Here is a 12,762-nt window from a genome sequence, read left to right as displayed (position 1 = left end):
GTTACATACATAGTAAAAGATTGTAAATATAGAATTTAATGTCTTTTCTCCAAGTATGAACAGACCACATTGTATATTTTAGGTATAAAATATTCATCTAAAATATTCAGTATGAAACAATTGATACTATTTTCAGAATACTCCCTGTGCCTCCACTCTACTTAAATATAGAGCATTTAATTAAATAAATCCAATTAATCATGTGAAAGTTAATGTGGGAAAAGGAAACAGCTAATAAACTCCCAATGGCTCAGAGAAGCAAAGCATTTCAAACATGCAGACTTTACAAGTTTCCTATGTGCCTGTAATTATGTCTTTATACAAATTCCTTTAGCCTTCTACCAATTCTGAAAAGTCTAAGGCCAAATTCTTTTCTATAAATATATCTACAAAAACTTTTTCTTCCCACACATAGGAAAGACACAAAAGATCGAGTGAGCTGGAACCCGTGGCCCCCTTCCTCATGGGTTTTTAAAACATCTGACATAAACTGCAACATATTTGGGCCACTGCAATTATCAAGCAAAACCGCAAACCAGCAGAAGTCAAAGTCAACCCCAACAGCTGTGTTGAAAAAGATACACCAGCACTCACCTGAAGAGGAACAAAGATAAAAGCGAGTGATCCTATAAACTTTCAAGAAAGCAGCCTTCCCTAACCTGCTTTTGATTTGTGTTCATAGGTTTAGCCCTGCAGGCTTAATTAAACCCAGTAGCCAACTCCGTCTCACTTAAAAGTGCAATTAAAGAATCCACAAAGGCCACTGGGCCCTGAGGGCCTCCCACATGAGGCCCCACTATGAGCAATTCACTAATTGCGCCCTTTGTCCCCCGACTCTTAATGATGACGCTGCCACACCCCCCGTCAAGATGCTTATTCTCCCCACTTAGGGCCAGCTCCAAAAACCTCAAGGCAGGAAGTGTGGGCCCAAAAGCCTGTTCTGCAGAGAACATACACTTTTAATTAAACAACAACAAATTAAAAGCTCATTGAAAAACACTTAGCAACAAATCCAAAACTGCACTAAAGTCCATGTGTTACCACCACTAATTAAAAGGACTCTTGATTACAGATCATTGGGTGTGATCTTGTAGCCAGGACTTATTAAGGGCCATGATGGAGCCCACTCTGAGGGGCAAGCCAGCCAGTGTTGTATCCCCATGGAACATCGTGGTACCAGAAAGTGGTCCCGATCCAGACCCCAAGAGAGAGTTCTTGGACCTCGTGCAAGAAAGAATTCAAGGCGAGTCCATAAAGTGAAAGCAAGTTTATTAAAAGCAAAGAAATAAAAGAATGGCTACTCCACAGGCACAGTAGTGGCAGTGGCACGGGCAGCATGGGGCGGGGGTTGTTTAGAATTTTATTTGGGGTTTACATTGGGCAAGTCAGTCTTCTCCTCTAGCCATAGTCCAAGTTCAAAACATTGATTTCCTTCAGCCTACCTCAATAGACAATTCCTCAATAGATACTCTCTTTAAAAATGTCTTTCAGGATTTCAATGGACAGGGCACATGACCACAGTGAAGCCTGACTCTTGTCCTGACTTGTGTAAGACTTCAGGACCTAAAGTCCAAGCACCTACATTGACTCCTTGAAGTTCTAGAGAGCGACCTGACTGCACAAAGTCGGGTCAGGGCTGAATGAGGTGTGAGCCCCGGGAAAGCCCTTCTACTCTTCCCACCTCCCAGCTTCATCCTGAAGATCCTCGCTGTGAATCCTTAAGGGCTTTCCTCTGCAGCAAGACAAACCTCAGGGAGCTGGAAACTCCGCAGGTGGGCCTGGAAAAACTGTTCAAAGTTAAATAACATTCGCAGGCGTAAGCTTTCAAGTGAATGAATCTTTGCGATTCTTACTTGCCAGCTTGCAGTTTCCTGAATGATTTCTTTTCGCAAGCTGGTGATAGAACCTAGGAATTCCATCACTGCTGGCAGACGGAAAGTAAATTTGGCTCTAGGCCTGACTTTCGGAGTCAGCGTGGAAAGCTGCAACAGCCAAGATGCGCTGCCTGGACGCGCTGAGATGCTCTCTCTATATGGGGCCCCTCCTTCCCAACTCTCACCTCCACTCTCCCAACCCACCCACGACCGCTACACAATTGACATTCAGTGTGACATTCTTAGGTGAAGAAAGCTTTAGAAAAAAATACTAGTTTAAAGTATGTATTGTTTAAAAAAAAAAATGTAGGGGAGGAGTGGATCGGCAGAGTGGGAATACTTTCAACTCAACCACCTGGGTTGGGTTCAGGTCTTCCCACTTGCTCAGCACCACCTTTGAGGAGTAAGGAGGCGAAGGAAGTGAGAGTGATTCAAAGATGGAAAAGAGGGGGGCCTTTAAGAAGCATAGCCTGGAAACTCCAGATTTTTCCCACCAGGAACCAGGAATGAAGAAGGGAGGGAATCTCTACTGCCCTGCGGCAAGCCAGGAGAGAGTTACCCCATGGGCAGATGCTGGATCTTCCCAAGCTCAAGAGCACCGTCCAGTGTGACGCAGACGTCGGGATGTAACTGAATAGCCATACATGCCTGTCATACTCAGAACTGACTTAGATGTGGTCCTGTCTATAGGCACCAACATGAAACCACCCAGGAACAAGACTAGGAGAAAAAGGACACGTGCTCCTGCTCCTGTCATAGCAGCAGCAGCTTGAATCCCACAGCAAAGTGGCCAGATGCTTACAGACACCTGATAATATCAGACACAGAGCACAAAACTTGGTGCACCCACTTTTACATGGGTTTGGGGGAGGACGGTTTGGCTCAAAACTTTCTGGTGAACAAAGAGCATAATAATTAAAATTATTTTGGTTTAGCAGAGAAATTAACCAGAGGACGACAATGATAAGGAGGGGGAAAAGGAAAATTCCTCTGATAGATGGGGGAAAAGTCACTAAAGGGTATCTGAAGAGCAGCCCTATGCAAAAAGACAGGAGGCCAGGCACAGTGGCTGATGCTTGTAATCCCAGCATTTTGGGAGGCCAAGGTGGGTGGATCACTTCAGCTCAGGAGTTCGAGACCAGCCTGACCAACATGGTGAAACCCTGTCTCTACTAAAAATACAAAAATTAGCTGGGCATGATGGTGCATGCTTGTATTCCCAGCTACTTGGGAGGCTGAGGCAGGAGAATCACTTGAACCCGGGAGGCAGAGGTTACAGTGAGCCGAGATCGCACCACTGCACTCCAGCCTGGAGAACAGAACAAGACTCCGTCTCAAAAAAGAAAAAAAAAAAAAGACAGGAAACTGCAGTCTAGGATTTCCCTTTCCAGTTTAGATCACCCAGACACCCTGTCCTGGGCAAAGGCTCAATAATATCTGGACAATGGACCCCTGCTCTGTAAAACACCATTTTTCTTTTCTATTTACAGCCTGGAAATATTAAACTTAAATAAAATGTCTATCTTTAACTCCTAGGCTCAAGCTTCAATGAAGTTTCTCTTCACTGACACACTGGCAAAGATATTCTGATTTTAAAGTTCAGAACAGTGACAGGAGGACAGGAGGTGCCGCAGACACAAGGCATTGGACATGGGCACCCTGCCAGGCTGTGAAGTGAACATTCGAGGCCCTTCCCTAGCTTCTAGCCTGTCAGAATAAGGTTAAAATCCCATACATCTTAGAGTGTCCAAAATCAATATTAGAGGCTAACATTTGGATGCTTTTCAAAAAAGAAAATGGTTAGAAAAAGTAGAAATCATTTAAAAAAAATGGTCTAATACATTTTATCCACTTAGGACAATGCCTTCACATAATTCTGTACATAACACTATGAGCTGCTTTAATTATGATCAACTGAAGCTACCGGAACCAATATAAATCTATGATTAAAGGAGATTTTAAAATAAGAGAAAATTACCTTGCTTTCTTAATCCTTCTGTTTCAAAACTAAATACCTGCCCTGGTAACACAGACATTTTTCCAATCTTGTAACCAGCCAGTCTGTTTAACTGAATGGCTAATTAGTTATCCTTAAAATCTAGAGAACATTAGCTTGTTGAAAATGAAAGAAAACCAAACCACAAAAAGTACCTACCTAAACAGTATTTTATTGACTAACTGAAACCATCAAAAGTGGTATGAAAGATAAAAATGTCACCCACCCCACTGCCATCTAATCAGCAGAAGGAAATATTAGTGTATCCTCATAAATAACTCCTTACCACTCATGAAGGGTGATAATTTAGGATTGGTAATAGAAAAACATGGTCGTTCTGTAAATGTTACTCTTAATTTGCTTGTAAGGTAGGCTTCATGTTTGGAAAGAGGCAAGTTCAAAGTGAGCTGGTCAGAAATGACCCTGGCAAAAGGTCAATAAAGCTATTGCACTAGGACTTAAAACGCTATTGATCTCCATTTTTGTGAACACGTAACTAGAAATACTGAAGAAATTAGGCACTATGAAAATGCTTGCCTGAAGCATCACAGGGCTGGATAAAAAAATACTCTATTACCAGCGGAGAAATGCATATGAGTGCTAAAGGCCAGCTAGCCTGGACCACATCCCCAAAGCTATGCTGAGTGTATCTGGACCATGGACCACCTGTGCCAAAGTAAACACTCCCATGGAAAGCCACTGTGTGGAAACCAACTGGTGTGGGGAAAGCAAGGTGCCCACAAGAGAGCTGAGGAAGCCTGTGGCAGGAGGCAGAGAGGATTTTAATACACTAAACAGATGGAAGGTGCAGTAAACAAGGTGGGAGAGCTAAAGACACTCACTTCTACCCAGAGAAAACAGTGGAAGAGCAAGGAAATGAGAGGCAATTCGTATGTATCTCTACCCAAAACCTATATTCAGCATTACATTTTAACTGCAAAATGTGCCAAAGCAGAATGGAAAGAGCTAGAAGCAATTCTTTGATTCTTCTCTTTCTAAGAGCGGGGCGGGGGGAGGTGCACAGGGTGGGAAACACTCCCCTTTAAATACTCAGGCTCTGGGCATTTAAAACTCTGCATTCTGCCACTGGGTCTGGCTGTTAGAAGTTACCTGCCTCTCCAGCTGAAGCGAAGGCCTTGCTAAGAAAGTGTACAAGGACACAGAAGCAGGCATCATGAACTTCTCCCCCATCAAAGGACAGCAACCTCATTTGTTGAGCAGAATGATGCTAGGAGTTCCAGACTCTGCAGCTCTAATGAGACCACAAGATTCTGTGTTGTCAAAGATGTTCCCCCTGAGCTATGCCCATAAAACAATAAAATTGGCAGAGAAGCATACTGTAAGCAATGACTGGGAATTGGGGTGTACCCAACATTCAGCGGCGAGGCTGGCTGATGAGTTTAACTGATTTAATCTGGTTATGTTGTCGCATCCGGAAACAACCTAAGTTTGCTTGTTTTCATGATAGAGATCACAGCTCAGACTTCCCAGGAAGAAAGTGCTTCAGTATCAAAGAAATGTGCTCATCCTAGCACCCACTGGCCCTGGCGCTAAGCTTTGTACAAGTAATGGAAACACAGAAAACATTTCCCAGTAGACGCAGCAGGACTCGTATTTAGGCCACTGGCTGTTTACTCTAATTTTAGAGATGATGTCCAGAATTTTCTTTTTAAAAAAGTTTTATTGAGGTATATGTTACATGCCATAAAATGTACTCTTTGTAAGTGTACAATTTAATGATTTTTAGTACATGTACAGAGTTGTATGACAATCTCCACAATCCAGTTTCTTACCATTTCCATCACCCCCAAAAGGCCTAGCCTGCCCATCTGCAGTCATGTCCAGTTCCCACTGCTAGCCCGAGGCAACCACTCACCTGCCTGCCATCTTTATGGGTTTGCCTTTTCTGGGCATCTCTATAAATGGAAATAAATGGTGTGTGGTCTTCAGTGACTGGCTTCCTTCACTTGGCACAAGGTTTTGAGGTTCATACATATTGCAGCATATATCAAGAGTTCATTTGTTTTATTGCTGAATAGTAGCCCATTGTAGGGATAGGCCACATTTTGTTTACCTATTCTTCTGTTTCAACTTATTAAATCTATAAATCCAACTACATGACTAGGCTTATTAGTCTGATCTTGGAAATATAATAAAAAGCCTGCCATATTTTTAAAATATTCTAGGATGTCTAAAATCTCTGTAATGTGTAAACATATGTAATAAAGACACAATATGTTCCCTGGAATTTGTGTGCTTGGAGGAGAGGGTGCTGTTTTAAATGAGAACATCACTGAATTTCAATTTTTCTGTGTTTTAATACAGATTAAGTATCCCTTACCCAAAATGCTTGGGACCAGAAGTATTTCAGATTTGGGATTTTCTCAGATTTTGGAATATTTGCATTATATATATATTAGCATTTTTAGGGTCATGTCGGTGCTCAGAAAGTTTCAGATTTTGAAGCATTGTGGAATTGGGATTTTTTGATTAGGAATATTCAATCTGTACACAGAAATTATATTTATGCTAATCTCCAAGTCATGCAAGGTCGTCAATTCATTTAACAAGCACTGACTTACTGTGCAAATTGTTGTGTATTAGGAACTAGGAAATATGCAGTCCCTCTCCCAACCCTCCACCTGCCAGTTTACAAAGACATTTGTATTTTAAGACTGTGCTAATAAATCAGTTTGGAGGCATTTGGAACATTTTTCTCTAAATAAAGAATATAAGTAGTTTTAGAGTCCATGGTTAGCCCCCAAAAGTCTTGCTTAAGCCTTACTCCTTTCTCTCAGTATACTCTATTGCAGTCTATACTATATACATAGTATCTAAGGGCATTTTTTGATTCGGTCACTCACCCAAGATGGCCTGAGAGCCTCCTGCATGCCAGGCACTGTTCTAGGCACCGTGGGCAACACAGCTGTGAACAAAACACTCATTGGTCTCCTAAGCTGACATTCTGTATCAGTGAAAGACTTTAAGAAATAAAGGCAGTGTGTGGAGTTCTGCAAAATGATATGGAGAGAGGGCCAGGTGCAGTGGCTCACGCCTGTAATCCCAGCACTTTGGGAGGCCGAGGCGGGTGGATCACAAGGTCAGGAGATCGAGACCATCCAGGCTAACATGGTGAAACCCCGTCTCTACTAAAAATACAAAAAACAAAATTAGCTGGGCGTGTGGCGGGCACCTGTAGTCCCAGCTGCTCAGGAGGATGAGGCATAAGAATTGCTTAAACCTAGGAGGCAGAGGTTGCAGTGAGCCAAGATCGCGCCACTGCACCCCAGCCAGGGTGACAGAGCAAGATTCTGTCTCAAAAATAAGAAAAAAAGAAAAGAAAATCAGTAGTTTTACAACAAACCTAAATCTCAGTCCTGTAAAAGGAGTCACGGAAGCCAGCTGTGATTCTAAAATCCGTTTGTTTACAGGATGCCCAACCATAAATGTCCCTGGCCTCCGACGCGTTCTCTTTCCACAGCAGGTTTGGGGGCACTGGCAGGAGTCAGCTGCCTTGGTAGCTGGCTCAGAACAGCTTTGGGGGCCCTCTGCAAGATGTGTCACATCTCCGGTTTTGTTTTGTTTTGTTTTTACAGAAAGAAAAGCTCTTTGTGTGGAATTTTATTTGAAGTCACTTTGTGAGGAATGCCATCTCTGCTGTGATTCAGGAGAATAGAAGTTTCGGTTTTATGATTTTGCAGACAGATCACAGGAAACTGCTTAGCAAATTTTTTCTTAGTTGCTTTCCTTGACTCTGTTTTTCTTTCCATGAGTACATCATACATCCTTGCCAAACATTGGGTGGATTTGAACTGATTGAAAGAGGCTCGATTTTCTGTGAACAATTTGTCCTTGTGTTATCCTGATTGTCACTCACCTATAACTTATTTAATTTCACATCTCAACAAATACAGTATTATTTCACCCACAGAGTTGGCTTCTGATAGAATCACTCTACTGGTTATTTATCATACGTATCTGTAATTGAATTACCTATTGCAGTAGTGTAATTTACTCTCAATTGTACATAAAAATGTAACATAAAATAACATTTTTCCAGTGTATACTTCCTCATTATTCTACATGAACCCTAGTTTAGCCAATTCTACAGAAATACAGTGACAAATAATGAGTGAAAGATGGGAAGATAAAAGATTAGTGGGCTCATGACCTCTCAATAATAAAAGAATTTCATCCTCTAAAAAAATTATTCTCTTTTAAAATAGTTTTTTTTTTCCCCAAGTGTTAATCAGGAAACCAATTCTAGGAAACCAATAAGGAAAGAAAGAGTTTAAAAATAGAATGATTTTATTTTTTCCAAATGCAGCAATACTATGTCACTACATTTTAAAATGTAAGAAAGGGAAATAAAGTGTGCTTGTCTTTGCTCTTGTCAAACAACCATTAATCTTGGACCAAAAAAGAAGGAGAAGAAAGAAGATGACAACAGCAATTCCTTTGGGAAATTTTTCTGTTTTCTTGACCCACTGTTGTGTCACTCCTACTTTAAATTTCATGCACAAGGTGAAATATGACTTGTCTTTGAAGTTGCCTGGCTTCAAAATACTCTGTGAAATGGACAGCCTGGTTTCCTTAGCAATACAACCTTTTAGATGGCAAAGACTGTCAATATTAGTATGTTGAAATAAATTACCTATTATCCAATACCTTCTCTTGGGTCAAGTTTTCATTTGTTTTGTTCTATTTTGCTTCAGTTTTGAATCAAAGCAAGTTTTGAGCAGGTTCGTTTATATTGAAAAGTTTATGTATATTCTAGCTTACTTTAATTTTGCTTTTTCTTCTTTTCTCCCTATCAGAAATTGATTTTGTATATCTGGATAACCAATTCTTAAAAAATTCATCTGAAAAATATGCTATATATTTACCAAGCATACCCATATCTGTTTCTCCAAAGTGCTTCCCAGCAGCCACATCTCACCTGCTGAATTTATCCCCAAGTCGCTCCCAATCTATACAGGAATTGGAAACAGGAGATTGCCCCCTATCATTTCTGCAGGGTAACAGAGTGATAAAAACCTAATTTTCAACCAAACTTCTGCATCTCAATTTTAAAAGGTTGCTGAGAACATACGTGAAATTATCTATGTTGTCAACTGTACTCAAGACAACTGAAAGTACTTACAGACGCTCATTTTATGATTCAAGAAAACAGTTAACTTTCTTGATATAAATTTGCAAGTAGATGCAGGTGAGCAGAAATGTACAATGCTTCACTTTAGACACTTTGTACTTAGTTGTAACTCAATTTGTTAGGCACCATAATTTACATTTTAAACATTATTTAACACATAAAAACTTGTCACCTTGGTATAATTATACCCCAAGCAATTTGGGTAACTATAGCAACAATTGCCGAAACATTTTTAAATACAAAATTGGTATAATTTTAGAATCAAGAATTATGGAGGATTTATTGCAGGATGTACGGCTGCTGTACTCAAATAGTTGTACATATACTACTATAAAAATGGATTCCTTGACTGGGATATGTTATAAACTCATTTGTTGTATCTTGCACACCATCTGCTTTGTAGCTCAAACCTCTTCCTTGGGATGAGTTTTTGATATTAGTTAACTCTAGTGTTCATGATCACTTGTCTACATAATGCAATGCCTTTATACTTTTGGCTGGACATTTAGTAAAGGTTTTCTGCTCCTCCTCCACATCTTCCTGTATCAAAAGCAAAGATTCAATTTCAATGACTTTATGACCAAAAATAAAATCATTTGAAACTCTTAAAACTAATCACCAAGTTAAGTAAAACTGTGTCACGATTCAGATAGGCAGCTCTCTCTAACATCAGGAGCATCTGACACTGTCCCCAAAGAGATGGCATCTGTTATTTTGGGCCACTAGCACACAGCATAGAGAAAGGCTTGTTGGTTGTAACATTTGTCCATCAGCAAGAGGCTAACATGACTCTGGAACTAAATTTCTTACTGCAAATCCATGGACGGGGCTTCAGAAGACCCATGACTCTAAAATTTATGCAGAAGTTTGCATAAATGTGCTTGTATTTATTTCGGTCTCGTGGTCAATAAGTTTTAACAGCCTCTGAGCTGTAAGTTTCTACATTTCATTCTCCCAAGACACGTGATGAAATCATTTTAAAGGGAAACGGCAGTGAAGAACACAGGTTTATTTTTACCAAATTCTGAACGTCTCAAAAATTTCCTTTGGACAGAGACAAGCTTTACCACCCAGGAGGCCAAAGCTTTACTCGCAGCAGGGATCTCGCAGCTGCTTGACATTATAACAACCAAATGAGTTAGTGCAATTCACAAAAGACATAAAATGATTAGCATCATCTGTCTTCTCCCTGTTAATAAAAGTACATATTGGCTAAAAGCACATAGAAATAGATGTCAGTTTGTCAACCCCACACTTCAATGAGTATTCAGATGCTTAGTGTGACTGCATGGAGCAACGTGGATGAGCAAGCTTCTATCTCCAAAGTTTTTACAAGAAAGAAACTCAAGGGAAAAAACATCTGTGTTTCAAGTGAACCAAACAATTACACTTAGGGCTGTATTTTTCATGAAAAAAAAAAAACATAGAAAAAGAAATCTTTTGGAGGGGAAAAAATCCATGTTTCTTTTGGTGTAAATACAGGCACAGACAAGAAAATTATTTCAGTTATACATAACTTAATGGTATTATCTGCTTTAACTGAAGTTGTGTAAAGTGGTCATGATAAACATTACACTCTCTAAAATAATGAAACTGGCATTAATTAGCAACAAATTCAGCAATCCTAATTAGGTATTGAAAAATCTTTCTTATTAAAGTCTGGTTTTGTGTTTCTGTCTCCTTATGAACAGACTACCTCTATAATTAATAAGATATCTGCTGATTCCAAACTCAGCCATTATGACACAGCTCTTCTCGGTAAGCTAGACGTAAAATTTGTCTTTCTTCAAAACAAACCAGAACAATCATTTGTGACTCCTGATGTGTTAACTAAAGTACCCCTAAAAAGCAGAACGGTATTAAACAAAGCTCACGTTATCTTCCCTCAATTTCGATTTCTTTCTAAGTAAATGCAACAGTCACAAGGAAGGCAGATGCCCAGACAAGGAAGACTTTACAGCGATCTTTTTCTCTGGAAGAGACCTTTCTAGTTAGAGCACTTATGTCTGGCCACCACCTTTCCTGTCCCCTCTCCTAGCAAGGCTGACAGCTCTCTATAGCCACCAGATCAGCTCCCCCAACCCCCGGCCCCCAAAATGAAATTATTGCAAGATCTGCCTGGTTCTGCTGTTTGTTGCCTGGGACTCCCGCCCACTCGCCCAGGACCCAGCAACTGCCTGTGGCGCCTCGTCCTCCGAGCGCTCGCTCGCAGCGCCCCCTGCCGGGAATCCCGAGGACGCCGCAGGCGCAGGAAAGTTAAATCCCAACTCCGGCCGCGGCATCCAGGTACAAAGCAAGCAAAGGGCGAGGAGGTGAACGCGCTTCCCGCCAAAGCCCGGGGAACCGGGATGTGACCGCTCCAAGCCAGGCACCGGCCGCCGCGGGGAGCGAGCCGGGGGAATCACTCCTCCACGACCGTTCCCACGCACATCTTGGGAGAAACCATTCCCTCTGGAGCCCGATCTGCCCGAAACCCTGGGGTCTGAAACCCTGAGCCACGGTGTGCAAAATCCGTGGAGCAGCGGAGGGATGCCTGGGGAAAGGGGCTCGCCTAGCTGCAGCGCACCTGGCTGGCGGTTCCCCAGGCCTCTGCATCCCCGCCTTAGTGTCTTTCGTTAACCAAGGCGCTTGGCGGAGTTGAGCCCAAGTCCCATTGCCTCCCGGTTCCCCTGTAAGGAAAGCAGGAAAACCTGCCCAAGCCGGTGGGGCTGCGAGGTGGCCGCTCCCGAACCGCCAAGTCCCGACCTCCGTGTCCCCTGCCCCCGGCTCGCGGCAGTGCGAGCCTGGAGGCGCGCCGGGGGCGGGCACAGACCAGTGTGCGCACCTTTCCGGGTGTTGGGCAGGGGTCCCGTCTCGCCCACCGCGACACTCCGGCTCCTTACCTCTCCATGCTCAGACCTCGGCACAGGCGGGTACACAAACTTCCAGCCCGTGCACTAGCTCAACTGTGGGCGCCCCCGGACTGACTGTGGTCCTAATCCTGTACGCGCAACCCCCGCCCAGGTGCCTGCTGATGGATCCCACCCGAGATCGGCACCACCCACCAGCCTACCGCTGCAGTCCCCGGGTCCCGGCCAGCGGCGCGGCGCGGTCAGGGGCTCCTGCCAAGGCCACGCAGGAATCGGGCGGGGGTCGCTCACCAGGTGCGGGGAGCGCTGGTGCCAGTCATCCAGCGCCTGAGGGCCAGAACGGCTCCGAGGATCCTCTTCAGCACCTGGCTAGGGAAGTGGAGGCAGCAGCTGCAGCCGCCCCCTGCCACTTCCCCAGAGCCGCCCCCTACTCGCTGAGTTCCAGAATGGGGGCACCGGCTTGGGGGCCACGAGCACGGTCCCCGAGCGCGCGGCCAACCGGTGGGTGGGCAGGTTCGCGCCCAGCAGAGACGACCCTCGAGGTGGCAAAGTTAGGTGTCCAAGCCAGCTCCGCGGGGCAGTCCTGGGTGGGAGAAGGGAGCGTCCCGGGATGAGCGACACTGGCCGGGCCGCCCCTGCAAAGGGAAGGTGGAGGGCCGGGGCTGCCGCGGGCCAAGGGCCGCGGCTGGCCTGGGGCTGCGAAGCCCACCCGCGACGGGAAAGCAGCGCTCGGGAGCGGGCGCAGGCAGAGCAGCCGCCACCGGCGCCGCCTTCCCGGCAAGTAGATCCGCGCGGGGCGAGCGGGCGCGGAGAGCGCGGGGCGGAGAGCGCTGGGCGGGGAGCGGGGGACAGCCTGGGCCCACCCCCGCCCCGCCCCGCCCGTGCCCCGCC

The 12,762-nt window shown here is 44.1% G+C and overlaps 1 protein-coding gene across 3 annotated transcripts in view; it reads right to left on the bottom strand.

Annotated features, from left to right (window-relative positions):
• The window catches only part of SEMA5A (semaphorin 5A), a 512,105-nt gene extending 499,426 nt beyond the window's left edge, over window positions 1–12,679 (bottom strand). The window contains exon 1 of one of the 3 annotated variants that reach the window (XM_031003381.3): window positions 12,163–12,679. The gene's annotated coding sequence lies outside the window, so the exon portion shown is untranslated. The other 2 variants (XM_055367948.2, XM_055367947.2) reach the window with 2 other exon arrangements.
• Window positions 12,680–12,762: the final 83 nt, after the last annotated feature.

The sequence above is a fragment of the Gorilla gorilla genome, chromosome 19 (genome assembly GCF_029281585.2).
Source record: "Gorilla gorilla gorilla isolate KB3781 chromosome 19, NHGRI_mGorGor1-v2.1_pri, whole genome shotgun sequence".
NCBI lineage: Eukaryota > Metazoa > Chordata > Mammalia > Primates > Hominidae > Gorilla > Gorilla gorilla.
Note: the sequence above shows the minus strand (reverse complement) of the source record. Positions and strands in the feature narration are given on the sequence as shown.